This window comes from Theropithecus gelada, chromosome 13, assembly GCF_003255815.1.
Source record: "Theropithecus gelada isolate Dixy chromosome 13, Tgel_1.0, whole genome shotgun sequence".
Lineage (NCBI taxonomy): Eukaryota > Metazoa > Chordata > Mammalia > Primates > Cercopithecidae > Theropithecus > Theropithecus gelada.
Window position 1 is genome coordinate 11,955,902 of NC_037681.1, and position 11,876 is coordinate 11,967,777.

The window sequence follows — 11,876 nt, forward strand, 5'->3', positions numbered from 1 at the left end:
CTGCCTCGACCTCCCAAAGTGCTGGGATTACAGGCATGAGCTACTGTGCCTGACCAACCGTGTGTGTTTCTAAACAAAAAACCAAATTTGAAAAGAACCATGAATATGCAAGGAGGGCCTGGACCCTGTTGGAAGCCCTCAGAGGCATGACTTCAGCTAATCCTTAGCTTCCAGGGGTGAACCCAAATGTGTAGCAGGTGCTTGGTTTGATTCCCCGCTTACTCCTGAATTCTTGATCCACTGAGCACTAGTCTCCCTTTAGGGGTTTCACCTACTTTACTTGAAAGCTATTGACCTAAGATTGCCTGTGCAGATAATTTCCTGTACCCACTAACATGGATTAGATTTAAGTTTATTGAGTGCAGAGATGACATTTAAAACTTCTCTGTATCATTCACAGCACCTAGCCCAGAATGGAGTTCAAAAGTATTAATTCAATCATTGCCCCAACTAAACTGAGCTGGCAGGACCCTTCTCCAACCTCTCCTTGTCCCTCCCAGCTACTCCTGACAAGCGGATTGAGGATATTGTGTGGAGGATCACAACCTAGAGCAAACGACACTGTCTCTGATGATGGAGATGATGATATTACTAATAGCAACCCCAAGAACAACGTTTACAAGTGCTTCCACCTATGGACCATGTGCTGTGTTTAAGTACTTATGTGCCTTATCTCATTTAATCCTTAAGAAATCCTCCAAGGTATGTGCTAAATGAGTGTCAATGATGCACCTTTTACACACAAGAAACCTGAGGCTTTGGGAGAATCAGAAATGTGGATCTTAGAGCCCAGGCCCTGAGTCAGCAGGAAAACCTACACTTCCGGTCCTGTGGTCTTGATCAGCTGTGCTGGTGCAGCCAGCACAGGGTGGAGGCTTTGAAACATACATCTTCTCACAAAGAACCATTGTTTCCAACAGAGGGATCAGAATAGCGCTGCTCCTGTCTTCTGGGCTGATGTAAACAGTCTGGGTAGACCAGGGTCTTATCTCCATCTACAGCTGAGGAGGCCGGAGACAATTTGATGGAAGCTGCACTTCAGTGACCACAGGCACACACAGAGAGTCTGCACAGGTTCACCCAAAGATCTGTCTCCAAAAGCTGAGCTTTTCCTAAAACAGCCATAATATCTGGCTTTATTCCACATTTGTTTTTACCTTGCTGCTTCTCCTGAAGAAAGCCCTATGACAAAAATTGGCAATAAAATTATTAACCATAATCATTTTTATCTTAAACCAACTCACTTATGTTTAATAACCACTGAAGTAGGTGAGTTAAAAATAACCTCGTATTCTATTTCTCCTTCTGGGTGACTGGCGTCTCTTTCCATTCAAAATTAGAGAAAATACCAAAGCTCAGCCGTGATCTTCCTTCTAGAGGCTTGTTGGAACTCCAAACACATACCCCTGACAGATACAACAGGGATTAATGAGCCATGACCAGAAGTTTGATTTTTCTGTCAAGTGCTCCCATCCGTCTTTAATAAACAGAAGAACAACATAAACTCCATTGCCTGCCTTCCACTGCTGAAACTGAGCTGGCTGTTCCTGGTACCGTGTGTGTTGAGTTGAGTTATGATTCTAAATGACTTGACAAACGCTTTTACAAGCCCCTTTGGTCTGCTACTCTGGTGACTGTCTTTGCTCCCCAAGTTCCATTTCTTTGCCTCTGTTCAACGTGGGCAGCTCAGTGCTTTGCCAGTGGAAACCGTCAAATGTAATATCACATTTACAACTAAACGACTTCAATTTAGTGTCACTGGTGCACTATCTGTGGTGTAAAACTGCCAAAATACCCACTGTTTTCCCTTTAAGCCATGCTGTGTGCGTTTTTGCAGAAGGCTGTCTCCTGCGAGGACCAGAAGTTGAGCCAAGGCACAGGGAACCTACAGTAGCAGATGGTAAGAACCAGGTATGATCGCGGAGCAACGCCTGATGTCATGGCATTCTTCCTCTATTCTGATGAAGCTGTATTTTGTTTCAGGAAAATATCTGTCCTTAACAAAAATAATTGCTCAATCCACGTTCACTGAAAAACTGCGTTGCTCAAAAAAAGAGAGGTTTATATTGCAAAGATTATTAAGAACAAGAATGTATTTCTTTTCTCTTTTCTTTTTCTTTTATCTTCTTGTTCTTGCAAAATAAACTAGGATTTGTGTGGGACATTTATTTCTTCATTCCCTACAATTGTTGCTGAAAAGACTGGCTGCCTTAAACCAAGCTGACCACAGGATGTCCCCAGTGTTCCATGAAAATTCCACTGAAAGGGCATTTACCTGGTAATGCAAAACTTGATTCTTAAAGAAGAAAGGTCAGAGCACGTAGATGTGGTCACATCTACAATTTCAAACAAAATCTGGTTTTGCAGAGGCAGCCTCAGTGTCATCAGATAAAAATCAAAGCAGATCTGAATGGAGGTTGTCCTTGAAGAAGAGTGTGCCACCTACAAGTAAAGCCACTAAACTTAACAGCCCAGAGCTGCTATTTAATTGCCCCTGAAGAGAAGTCACCCTGAGGTGGAGTTAATAACCAATACTAGATCTTTTTTTTCTTTCACTTTAATTTTCTTTGAAAGCTTCATGCTCAAGCGACGTGGTGACCAATATCTAATGAAACTACGCTGCTCAAATACCTTCCTCGGGCTGACATATTTAGCAAATCCCAAAACAAGAGTCTGAAGGAGCCCAAAAGAGAAAATATTTGAAAGAATCATGAATATGCATCTAAACTTATTGAGTTAACACGTTTTAAAATAGAAATGAGTTAAATATTTAACTCAATCTGCTCTGGCACAAGGGCAGGGGTGACATAGCCACGGTGCAAAAAAGCAGCTATGGACTAGGTATTTCACAGAAGATTCCCAGGGAAGGCAGTGGGAAAGGGCAGCTCTATCTGTCACTGAACTCATGGAGGCATGGTGTGGAACTGCGTGTGTGAAATATTTCCTTCTGTCTTTTCATGGATTGATAGGTCACAGAGTTCAGTGCTAGGTCAAGTCACCCAAGGACCACAGCGACTCGTCAGCCTCCTCTCTGGCCTGGATGATCCCAGGTTCAAGCAGATTTCTGTTGGTTTATGTTATCCAACCTTCGTGAGTTGAGTCAACAAGTATATCCCACTGATCAATTCCACTGGTGGTATAATAGCCCTCACCTCTGCTTGATTTGAACTTGTCTACAGACTGTGAGTGTCTATTCTGTACTGGGGAACAGTCACAGAGCATGCAGCTTCACCTCAGTGAAAGTATTCAAGGGTCTGGATAGAGTCTGTTTCCCATTTTTTTCTTTTTTAATTAATTACTTTTTATGTATAATTGACATAATAAGTGAACATATTTATGGGATACAGTGTGATGTTTCAGTGCATGTATACATTGTATAAATGATTAAGTCAGGATAATTACCATATTCATCACTTTAAACATTTATCATTTTTTTTGTAGTGATAACATTCAAAATGTTCTCTTCTAGCCATCTTGAAATATACAGAACATTGCTATTTGCTATAGTCACCGTACTATGTAATAGAACACCGCAATGTATTCTTCCATTCTAACTACAACTCTGTATCTATTGATCAACCTCTTTTGTTTCCCCTTACCCCTGCCGTCTCCAGGCTCTGATAACCACTATTCTACTCTCTATTTCTATTAGTGCAACTTTTTGAGATTCCACTTATGAGTGAGATCATGCAATATTTGTCTTTCTGTGCCTGGCTTATTTCACTTAATAATGTCCTCCAGGTTGATCCCTTTCATTTACATACCTGTGTATACAAATCTGAACTTCTGTTATTTTAAAACTCTTGATGGAAGCCGTGCTTCTACTGATGTGGAGGCTGTTATGAGCTGAATTGTATTTCACCAAATTCCCACGTTGAAGTCCTAACCCCCAGTACTTCAGAATGTGATGGTATTTGGGGATACGGTCTTTAACAAGCTAAGGTTAAAGCTTGTCATTGGCATAGGCCCTAATCCAATGTGACTGGTGTCCTTATAAAAAGAGGAGATTAGGGCACAGACATGCACAGAAGGAAGACCATGTGAGGACATAGGGAGAAGGTGGCATCTACAAGCCAAGGAGAGGGGCCTCAGAGGAATCGACCCTGCCCACACCTTAATCTCTGACTTGGAGCCTCCAGAATTGTGAGGAAATAAATCTCTGTTGTTTAAGCCACTCACCCTGTGGCACTTTGTCATGGCAGCCCTAGCAAATGCATATAGAGGCAAAACATTTCAGTATGGTAGTACTAGTTATGTATTATTAGTCACTAGCTCTTTGGTTAAACACAGCTCTCCTAGGCCAGGCACAGTGGCTCACACCTGTAATCCCAACACTTTGAGAGGCCAAGGTGGGAGGATTACCTCAGGTCAGGAGTTCAAGACCATCTCTACTAAAAATACAAAAATTAGCTGGGTGTGGTGCTGCACGCCTGTAATCCCAGCTACTCAGGAGGCTGCGGCAGGAGAATTGCTTGAGCCTAGGAGACAGAGGTTGCAGTGAGCCAAGATTGTGCCACTGCACTCCAGCCTGGCCAACAGAGTGAGACTCTGTCTCAAAAACAGAAACAAAAACAAAACAACAAAATACAAAGCTCTCCTAACTCAATAATAATGGCTGACATCAACTTAGAACTTGGTAAATTCTGCGTATTCTACCAAGAGATTTACATATATTAACTCAGATAATCATCAAGGCAACCTTCTGAGGTTGAAATCCCCATTTTTCAGATGAGAAAACTGAGGTAAGCACCCCTGTCCCATCAGCCTCTAGGGCCCACACTTGAGGACTAGCACAAAATCTTTCAAACCATGGGGAGGGAGGATCACAAAAAGGTAGAAAAAAAATTGTGCTATTTTCTTCATATTCCTGTTTTATCTGCTAACTTCTGACACAGTATTTTTGCCTCTTGTGGGTAAATCTTGAATAGAATACACTTGCCCTACACATATGCTGATTACCCAAGAGTTAAGCTTGATTTCCACTCTTTAATCATGGGGCCACATCTTTTCCCTTTTTTAGGGCACATCTATATCCATGGGTGTATTCCAAATTATTTAATCTAATCTTCCAAATTAGCTACTACCGCCAAATCCCCGTGGATTGTATGAAGAAGGCCAGGCTGGACAGGGGCGAGCAGGACACGGTGAGCATTGAGTGAGTGAGGCCAGTGACTGGGCATAACCCAGTTGGTGAATCCATGATTCACATGGAATCAGAGATCTGTGGAGCTGGGCAGGCCTTATAGATCTTCTGGTTCATTTAATTCGTGGTTCCATTTCAGCACTCATCACAGTCTGGACTGATTTAGAGTGGGCTGTGTGTGTGTGAGTCTTCCCTTCCCACCCCTGAAAAGGGGTTCCCTGCAGACACAGTGCAGGGAGAGAAGCACCAAGAACTCCTCCTTTAGCAGCAGTACACACTGACACTCAGGGATGTGTCCTTGGGTTTGTGACTTGCCAGGATGTACAGCTAGTGCTGGACCAGCCCAGAGGCTGGCTTGGCTCATAGTCCAGTGCTGTTTCCATGACAACACACTGTCTCATAGAAATATCCAAATTTATTTTTTAAAAAAGATACACTGGGCTGGGCACGGTGGCTCACGCCTGTAATCCCAGCACTTTGGGTGGATCACGAGGTCAGGAGATCGAGACCATCCTGGCTAACACGGTGAAACTCCGTCTCTACTAAAAATACAAAAAACTAGCCGGGCGAGGTGGCGGGCACCTGTAGTCCCAGCCACTCGGGAGGCTGAGGCAGGAGAATGGCATGAACCTGGGAAGTGGAGTTTGCAGTGAGCCAAGATCACGCCACTGCACTCAAGCCTGGGCGACAGAGCAAAACTCTGTCTCAGAAAAAAAAAGAAAAAAAAAAGATACACTGGTAGATAATTATTCTCATCACAAAGGAATATGTTACTGTGAGGAAGGATTCACTGTCTAGGACAATGAGCTTCATAAGAAAACAGGGGCATGAGCTTGAAACCAAACTTGAAATTGAAAAATAAAAAGCAGCAACTAGACATTCACTACCTCAAAAATAGAGAAAAGCACATTGACCTTCTGGTTTTGAAATTGTTTAATAACTGGAAACTAGTTTCAAACTTGAGTTTGGCATAGTTTTAAGAACTCAGTCAAGAGGAATGCAAAACCCTATTTTTAAAATACAGCTGCTACATTTTTAAGGCAACACCATCAATCTGCAGTGGAGGGAAACATACAAAGGAAATGTACTTCAAATGTTTTATAACTAATGGATGTATAAAGTAAAATATAAAGAAAATTTGTTTAGTTTTAGCAATTGCAGAGTATTAAAAACATCCATTTTTAAGGATTACGGAAAGTATTCAGGTTATTATTTGTTCAACTCAACCAGTTAATTATGTGAATGTCTATTTCAAAATACCCAACCGGAATCTCAGGGGATGTGTGTGAGTGTTCTGTCTCATGACTCTTTATAATAATAAAAATAAGCAAAAAGTAAATACAATTTGGGTTTAAATAGCTTTCCTCTTTCCTCTGGCCACTTGGGCCTTCGTTTTGTTTAATTAATCTGTTCATTTCTGGTGAGACCATCTCTTGGCAATGCTTTGGGATACTTAGGTTTCCTGGAGTACAGAAGAACAGTCCGTGTGGTTTCATACTGAACTGTGCGGTTGGAGGGGGGTCTGCTGCAGTCGTTCTGGACACATTCCTCCTCCTATCTTGTGTGTGATAAGAGATTTAATCAGCTCTTAGGCAGCTTCTGCCTGTTTTCGGCATCTACAGTGCATCACTTTCCTGGCTGGACTCACCAGCTTAGAGAAAGCAAACGACTTAGAAGAATCACAAAGCACAGTGCAGTTGCCCCACTGGATGGAGGGGACACACTTTTGCAGTTCTCTGCTGCTGTGTTGGGTGTTAACTTCTGTGACTGAATATTTAAGCCTGGGAACTTTCTTGGTTTTCGCCCTCACATCGGGCATTATCTGGCCTTTCCCTGGAGGGTGACTTGTGCGGGTGGGGTGGGGTGGAGGGAGAGGAGCGTGAAGGCAGGGATGACTGCCCACCTTGGATGCCTTTTCCAGCACGATGCGCTGACTAATGAGCAGAGGCCACTGCTGAAGAGCAAGGCTGGGTCTCCTTTCCCGGAGACTGAGCCCATTACCCTCTCGGCCCCACTAGCCTACAGGCACCCAGCCTGCCTCCCAAATGGATGACTTCCGGCTCGCTACGCCGCTCCCGGTCCTGGTGCCAGTGGCCGTGAATAACCTTGCTTTTGTGTGTATTTATTTTATTTTGAATTTCTCCACCCTGGATCTTTCCACCTCCAAACCCCACCCCCTGCTTGCCGGCCCCATGTGGTGATGTTTCTTGAAATGTTAGATTCTTTCTTCCTCTATCCCCCCCTCCAGTTCTGGAAGCATTTTGTTTCTGTACTGCTTTGTGAAGCTGGTGCTGAGTCCAGATCCTTGGGGCTTTAAAGTTGAATTAATTATTAAACAGGAAGGGAGCAGTACTTTCAGCAGGCGCCAAGTAACTATACTTAAACTGCAACCTGGCACTGTTTTTCCCACCCTTGTGCTGTGGTTTGCTGAAGGCAACTGGAGACTTTTATTCTAGTTTTAATCAAGCATTTCTGTAAGTTTTCAGGCAGTTAAGATTTGGCAGCCAAGGGCTGGGAAGTCAGTCTTCATCACCTCCTGACCAGTTTGGCCAAAGACAAAATTAAAACACAATCAGAAGTACTTTCCCAGTTCATAAATCAATCTGAAATTGCCCATTCTCTACGGGTTGCTTTTCCTGAGGACAGGGTGGGCTTTTCTCTCAAATATATGTGTATTTTTTATTGATTAGCTCCCATTTGTAGAGAATGGTGCTTTTCAAATAAAACCATCAGAATGCTGGCTTTAGTTGCCGTGTGATTGTTATAATCACTGCTTTAATTTAGGGGCTATGTTGAAGATACGAAACCCTTATTTAAAAATATACTCAGGAAGGCTGGGTGCAGTGGCTCATGCCTGTAGCCCTAGAACTTTTGGAGGCCAAGGCAGGAGGATCACTTGGGACCAGGCGTTTGAGTCCAGCCTAGCCAACATAATGAGATCCCCATCTCTAAAATAATGAAACATTAGCCGGGCATGGTGGTACGCCTGTAGTCCTAGCTACTCAGGAGGCTGAGGCGGGAGAATCACTTGAGCCCAGGAGTTTGAGGCTGCAGTGAGCTAGGATATTGCCACAGGACTCCAGCCCGGGCAACAGAACAAGGCACTCTCTCTAAAAATAATAAGAGTAATAATAAAGTAAAAATAAAAATACGTGTGAAGACACACAGCAGAATTTCTTACTTTTCTGAGGCTGGGTATTGATGCTTTTCAGAAATTTGCAACTTGATGGAGTTGGTGGGTCAGCTTAGCCCCGATACTGAATACAGGCATTCTCGCAGAGCGATATGAATGAGACAGTGGCTGTGTTCTAGAGAAACCCAAAGCCTTCCTAAAGGTATCAAACTAATACCCTTAAATGACAGCAAGATACTTTTTGGAGGCTGGCCCTGCAGAGGGCTGACCCTCTGATTTTCACCTGGCTCCTGGCATTTGGTGGTGGGCCTTTCCCAGTCTCGGCTGACTGCTCTGCAGGAAGCTCACTAGGAAGTGCTCTGCTCAGCTCCATTAAGTCTCACCCTGTAGCTGAGCAGCGGTGCAGGCTGTTGGGGTGGGGAGGGAGGAAGAGCTATCTGGGTGCAGCTGGGTGCGTAGGCAGGAGTGTGAAGCAGCCTCAAGAGGAAAGAGAACAAAGATTTGGTTAAAAATTTAGATTCATGCATATAAATTTGGAACAGGGCAAAAAAAAGTAAGCCCAACGCACACAACCCTCCCGCACCCCTTCCAGTTGGCTTGTGGTGAAGTGTGCATGTGAGAACAGCTCAGAACGAAACACTGTACACTCATGTCACCCCTAACGATGTGCTGGGAAACCTTGCAACAGATATATCCTTAGAACCTTTAAAAATGAGAGACATTCTGTGAGCCTTCAGTCCAAATACTATTTTTTTGGACTTATTTTCTATTCAGGGATTTTTTTAAAAAAGTATTCTTGCTGACAATTCTTAATTAAAAAAAAAATTAAACATTTTAATCATACATATAATCTATGTCTTCACTGTGTAATTTCCATCAGTCAACAGATTTAATTATAATAAATTAATAAATATACTTACAATAAGCAAAAAACTGTGGTCCCCTGGCTTATTGAAAAAGATTAGTTAGAAGAAACCAGATAAATGTACACTTCTAGGAATTTAAGCTCAAAATTTCAAGCACCTCTATTTTTTCTGAATTGTCACCTTTTCCAGGGACTGATCCTTTCTCAATAAATCATCCTCTGACCTTGGTGTTGAGATTGTCATGGGGCTTCTACTCTCAGGATGTCAGATTTGGTCATATTATTTAGGATTCTATCATGGCCACATTGCACTTCTAACCACAGGAAATAATTTAAAACCCAGACTGGAAATGATATATTCCTCAACAACCAATATTTGGAAAATATATTTATTAAATGCACAACTTTTGTACAATTTCTATCTGTTCTTTATGTCCTATTTTCTTTCCAGAAAACATATTCTGCACTGGTTTTAAAATCACATGACAAGATTTCTAATCTTTGGGCAAAAGTCCTCATCCTTTATGTTTGAAAATGGGTTGATACTTTTATCCCTCACCCATGGGAAGTTCGCAATATAAAATTTTTAAAAATACTTTATTTAAAATAACCTTCCAACAGCTGGCCTAGTCTTCTATGTTTAGATATTAGAAAACACTTGAAAAGCACTTTCACTTAGTTAAAAAGGAAAACTAGTCAATAATAATCATAACAACCCTTTAAACAAAAAAAAGAATACGGAGAATACCGAACAGGCATGCATTGCGTTGTAAAAGCCTTTTTCTTTCCCTAGTTAAGGATAACTCTAAAAATATTGTGTATACCCACCTATGGTTTCCTGAGGACTTTCTTGCCAGTCTGCTGAAAAGCAAAAATTAGGAAATTATGTCTGATTTGTGTCAAATATGTTCCAAAGAATCATGGGGTTTTCCTTTCACTATAAGGAGTATTCACGGAGGAAGTCGTCCTCTGAGCAGTTGTCACCTTTTCTTACGTGGTATTCCCAACTGCAATGCCAGGCGGTGGGGGCTTTGCCACCGTGGGAGCGGCTCCAATTCCTGGGTGAGCCCAGGGCCTGCCCAGACGTCGGCCATCTCTGCAGGTGTATGGGTTGCGGCCCTAGGCAAGACTGTCTCTGCCTTCCCCAAAGGTCTCTGAGCCCTTCTGCGGCCCAGATGGTTCCAATTTGAGGCCTACATTCAGTGCTGGAGCTGTATTGAGTTTCTTCCCTGAAACCAACAAAACCTGCTTCAGCATTTTGCTTGGATTAAAATATTTGTCCCTTTTTTTTCACAGGGCAGAAGGAGGACTCCTGAAGCCTCCGAAGGAAGGAAATCATTACAGGGCCCTACAGAAGTAGGTCATGTGCTACAGCTGCTCATAGTTTGAGAGGAAGAAACACGGGACCTCAAACCTGGAACACGACTCTTTCAAAATGCTTGTGAGTAACCCAAGGAAAACATCCTCCCCAGGCTTATCTAATAACCATGATCTCTAATCGTCTCAATGTGTGCTCAGGTTTCCTTAGGAGTTTGCACCCACTTCTCAGAGCTAACGAGACGCCCATACAGAACACAGCAAAAAGTAATGAAGGAGATTTAATAGTTTGTGTTAAAGCTAATATGGTCCATTAGGAGCTGTCATTTTTATAAACAATGAGGATATGTTACCCTCTTCTTGGGTGTAAAGTCATTCCATGCAGGACCTGTAAACATTCGGTAATGATCTGTAGAACATGCATGAATGACAATTAAAGCGCCACTTGAAAAGTCTGCTTTCCTCACATATTTGGTTTCTCGCTAAATAAACTTGTAAAGTTCATACATGTGTACGCATATGCTTACATTTTAAAAAAAGGTGTGCATTTCATTAAGAAAATCAACGAACAGATATCTTGTAAGTGTTTTTGGTTCCCATTAGCTTGAGAAATATCAGAAGTGATTAGTTAAATGAGGAGCATAGGTTCTGTTTTTTAACGCATACTATAATAATAAAACAAGCAGTCTTTTATGGTAGCTTAGTGAGATAAAATTATAGTTCACAATGTCATGAAAGGCATGATTACTGATTACGATCTTTGCAAGTTACAAGTAAAAAAGCTTCTATGAAACCTATCTGTTGCAAAAGAAGTACGTTCTGCAGTGATTCAGATATATTTCTGAAATGTATTTTTTAATTGTGGCTTATACCAAGCAGAGACAAGACTCGAGAACTTGCATTCTTTTTGAGACTCACTGAATGTACTTGAGAAAATAAAATCAGATTAACTCCCTCTGACTTTGTAAATAGAGTTTGCTCCCTTGCTTTCTCTCTCTCTTTTAAAGGACAAATGATTCCTTTTTATAGGTTTTAGGTTTGGCAGAATTTGATTAAAAAAAAAAATTCTTACAACCCCCTAACATTTTCTGCTGCAAACAGGAGTGGGTAGGGAGTAGGGGATAAAGAAAGGTCCAGATTAAAATTATTCTAGTTATTCACATAGACTTGAAAGCTCCAGTGACGAGGTTTGAGAAGTAGCCTTAGGCAGAACTTGCTATCAAAGAAGGCCAGGAACAAAAAACATTTAAAAGCAGATTACGAGTCTCTCCTAACAAAGCAAAATCAAATCACTGATCGATAAGTGCAGCTGGGTTAAAATTGTTTCCTTAAAAAGGCTTTAAAAACTTTTTTGAGTGATAAGCTGGAGGCTGACCCTTTTATGCTTTTGAGCAGACTCCTCCTGGAAAAGCCTTTTC

The 11,876-nt window shown here is 41.9% G+C and overlaps 1 long non-coding RNA gene across 1 annotated transcript; it reads left to right on the top strand.

The window, feature by feature from the left end:
• Window positions 1–1,834: 1,834 nt before the first annotated feature.
• LOC112605367 lies at window positions 1,835–10,962 on the top strand. The gene is made up of 2 exons (XR_003115397.1): window positions 1,835–1,911; window positions 10,438–10,962. It is a non-coding gene; the product is annotated as an uncharacterized LOC112605367 (long non-coding RNA).
• Window positions 10,963–11,876: the final 914 nt, after the last annotated feature.